This window comes from Octopus bimaculoides, chromosome 12 (assembly GCF_001194135.2).
Source record: "Octopus bimaculoides isolate UCB-OBI-ISO-001 chromosome 12, ASM119413v2, whole genome shotgun sequence".
NCBI classification, from domain to species: domain Eukaryota; kingdom Metazoa; phylum Mollusca; class Cephalopoda; order Octopoda; family Octopodidae; genus Octopus; species Octopus bimaculoides.
Genome location: NC_068992.1, coordinates 14,274,387 through 14,279,195, shown reverse-complemented (window position 1 = coordinate 14,279,195; position 4,809 = coordinate 14,274,387).

Sequence of the window (4,809 nt, the reverse complement as noted above, 5' to 3'; positions counted from 1 at the left end):
CACACAGAGGAGGTGTTATAGTTCAAATTCCGCCGAGTTTGACTTTGGTGATCATCCTTTCAGAGTCGATTAATTAGGTACCAGTCAAACAAAATGTAATCCACTCCCCACCACATTCCACGCCTTGTATCCGTAGCAGAAAGTATTGATATTATTATTATTATTATTATTATTATTATTATTATTATTATTATTATTATTTTGATTTGTCTCAGGTTCAGTGTTATTCCTGGTAGGGATTATGTGGATAGCGGGTTACTACCTATAACCTTAGGTATCCTCAAGTTTTTGGCAGTCTTTCAAGCGCTTAGGACCCTCCTGATAATCCTTGCTGTTCCCAAGAAACAAACTTTCTGTAGGATCTCTTCCGGGAATTCTATTTCAATCTCCCTCAGCCATTTGTCTATATCTTTGCTTACTGATCCCAGCGCACCAATTATTATAGGACTGACCTTTACTGCTAACATGCTCTAGATTCTTCCCATTTCAAATTTTTGGGGATTGTATTTTTTTGTTTTTCTTCTTTCTTGACGATCCTGGAATCAAATGTGCACGATGGGTCGATAAGTAAGTAACTTCATTTTTCCTTATCTATGATTGTAATATCTAGTCTATTGTTTTCTAATTTCGTGTCCATTTGAATTGGAAAGTCCAATGAAATCTTACATTTCTCCGACTCTACTACTCTTTCGACTCAATAATTGTTCCACGTGTTTCCAGATTCAAATCCCCATTTCTGTCACAGTTTCCAGTGTAAAACTTTAAAAATCTGGTCGTGCATCCATTTCTTATATTCTTCCTATGCCAACTTGGGGGTATTCTGACAGAATGTGTGCCACTGTCTCGTTCCACGTACCACAGGCTCTACATTTTTCTGACACATTCTCTCCTATTACTGTCATCATCATCATCATCATCATCATCATCATCATCATCATCATCATCATCATCATTATCATCATCATCATCATCATCATCATCATCATCATCATCATCATCATCATCATCATCATCATCATCATCGATGATATTGGCACAAATCTATATATTTTGTGTAAGGTTTATTCAAGAGTGGTATTTATTTTATCAAATCCAGAGGCTTGGAAAGTGAACTCAGTGATGGAGGGATTTGAATGAATAAAATAAAGAGATTCATTTAAATATACCGCATCTCTTTCCAATAACATTATTATTGAAGTGAGATGGTTCCGAAGTAGCAGAAACGCTAGAGCGCCGGAACATTAATACTCATTGGTATGTTGATTGGTCCTTATTGGCCATGAATTTAACTCTCATAAGATTTCGCTTTCATTTTCATTCTTCAATAAAATTAGAACCAATGAGAGCACTAATTATTCCATTCACGAGAAAAAAAATATCGCGTCCGTATTATAATGGCGGAAATAATTGCCATTAGTATTACGAATGTCATCAAAATTCCATGTTGATAACATCAACGGATTTTCTTGAGATTTCCTAACAAAGAAACAAACATCAAAAGTCTTTGTAAAGGATTCGTGCAGGCATAGCTAAGTTGTTAAGGAGTTTGTTTCACAGCCATTTGGTTTTGATTTCACTCTCACTGCGTAGCATAATGAGCAAGTATCTTCTACCACAGATTTAAGCTGACCACTGCCACGTAAGGGAAATCGGGAGAGGGGGAAAATGAAATGTTTTGCTCGAAATATTAGTATTTTCCCTATTTCAAGCACAAAACAATTTATTCACTTTTAAGCAATTTATATCGAATACGAGTTTGTCATATTTGCGCAAACACTTAACTATCTAATTACAAGCTTGCAACGCTATCTGACAATAAGCTTGCGTTTGGAAAAGTAATATGAACATGAAACTCATCGTATCTATCTATCTATCTATCTATCTATCTATCTATCTATCTATCTATCTATCTATCTATCTATCTATCCATCTATCTATCCATCTATCTATCTATCTATCTATCTATCTATCTATCTTTCTGTCAGTCTGTCTTGTATCAAAATGAAAAGATTGATTGCATCGCATGATTAAAAACTATTTTATCAGTTTCTGTGCGCATTACAAAAATGTACGGTAACCATTTCCTGCTCGAGTGTTTTGCCCAAGCTTCCTTGCATGGTGATCTGATAATTTTAGAGACGCCTTCATTGACTCACTTTCACGTTATGTTTTCTTCTGCGTGATGTTATTGCCTCTGATACAGAATTAAGGTGAATGCTTTGGCCATCAGATGGCAGGTCCGTGGAAATTCAGCCTTATGAACCATTATGCTCAAACTACATCTACAGAGGAAGTTGAACTTAATTGAATGAGGCAACGAAACATTTTCCAATTATCCATTGCTCCCACTGTCTATTTCAGTTAGTTATAATCACTTGTGGATATGAATTTAAAGCAATGGCTTCAAAAAAGTTGCAACATCAGTAAATAAATTAGTCTAAAATAATTTGAATAAACCAAAACCTATTTTTCTCAATCACTGGAAAACTAGAAATCAAAGCCGGTCTGCTGGGACTCGAACTTGAAACTTAGAATCATGGAACTAGATAGAGCCAACTATTTACTCATTCTCCGCGCTCTGCCTCTCCGCAGCCTTACAGAAACAAGTCTTAATTCAAATTTTCCTGAATGAGAAACTGCCTACAGTCCAGTCTCCGTTCGACTTCAGGAGGTCTTCACGCGCACGTACACGCACGCAAACACAAACACATGCACACACACACGCACACAAGCATACGCACACACACTATTACACATACACACGTGAATGTAAGTGTGAGTGTCCTTTTGCGTAACACGTACATATGTGTGAATGTATGTATACACACACACATACATACACACGTGCACGCACGCTTGTATACACACGCATGCACACACACTTTTATGATGAAAGCGGGTGAGCTGAAGCTTCGAAGTCACTGTGAACCATTTTCTTGTAAAATTTATAATTCTAATTATACTCTAATATAGAAAATTGAGCAACTCTGTAGTTTAATGATAAATTGTTTATACATATAACTCGACATAAAAACAAACATTAAATACATGCGTCCTTGTATACAAAAATACACACACACACACACCACACACGCACGCGTGTATATAAGTATGTGTATTGTTATGTATTTGTATATGAGAAAAGTACATAAAAGTACATAAAAATCTCACCACCCTCAAGAAATCAGTCAAAAAAAAAAATAGAAAAACATACCTAAAAGAGCAAAATCACGGTGGTGCTTCAGCATGGCCGTAACCATACGGTTGAAATAAAAAAAAAATAAAAGAACACACGCACACATGCACACATACACACATCAAAGAAAACGAGATGACTAAGGGATAGATGATTCTCTTATGAACTTCTTTAGCTTAGAATGTAGTGGACTCGTACCTGAGTGCCTGAGTAACACTTTATAGCTTCATCAGAGCCTCGAACATTAAGCACACTTTATATCCGAAGCTCCGATGAAGCTATTCGGTGTTAATCAAGCACACAACTATGAGTCCACTGCATCCTATAGCAGAAATAACTGTAAGATAATGCAGTTCATAAGATAATCATTTATACCTGTGCCATCTCTCTTTCTTATTAACGCTCTATACTCGACTAACACTTCATTCTCAAATTGAGCTCGACACTAGGTTATTAATCTCGCAGCACTTAAGTGAAATATATATATATATATATATATATATATATATATATATATATATATGTATCTTTTTCCTTCCACTCAATGATATCTATAAACACACCCACCGCACTTCCTGTTAGGGCTATCTATCCTCTGACTAATACTTTTATCGGTAATCCTTATATATTTAACATTCAATATTTCATTTATTCAATACTTCATTTCATTTTACTATATATACTATATATTCCATATTCTATATCCCACATTAATTTTATAACAATATAAATAAAACAAAAAACAGAAAGAGTTGGAATTCTTTTGAATAATATATTCCTCTATACACTATCATACAAACCTCTTTTAAAAAATTCATATATATATATAATTACAAGAGAGATAACCGCCCCATAAGCGAAGCTAGATCACTATACTAGACTAGTTTCGTTTGAAAATTACAAGTTCGTCAGTAGTGACAGCTACATCGCCGAATGGCTTGGTTAAATCCGACTGTCAGTAGATATTTATATTTACCATAAAAATTTATGGCTGATTTAGCAAAATGCTAATGTGAGAACTGATTTTTTTCGTTTTTGGTCTCATAGCATGTATAGCTGCCTTCGTTATTTTATAATTTTCGCATTTACAGTTTTCTAAATCAGCCATTAATTTATGTGGTAAATGACGAGGTTATAATTTTTACACGAAATTAGTCTACCATAGTGATCTAGCTTCGCTTATAGGGCGGTTATCCCAACTGTCAGTATATGAAAATGTGCTTTCTTGTGGCTCTAAGGGTTTTAACTCTTATTTCTAGGCAATATAGATACTACCTGGCACCATCAGTTAGTGACAATTGAATTTTTCCTTTTTGGTTTCATATTGCGTATAGCTGCCTTCGTTATGTATAAATATATATCAAGTGTATGATTTAATTTATTAAACACAATTCAACAAATTCATTCATATTTATGTAAATGGAGGAGATTATATGTTTAAATGGATTACAGTTTTCTAACAACGTTAGAAATCTTTGGAAATTATTCCAACCTGACGGACGAACTCGCATTCAGCCTCTAAAAATATATACATATAAAAGTATATATATATAACCTTCGAGTATAAATAACCTTCGAGCAGATAGTCAGCAGCGCCGCCTGGCTAGGGCTTG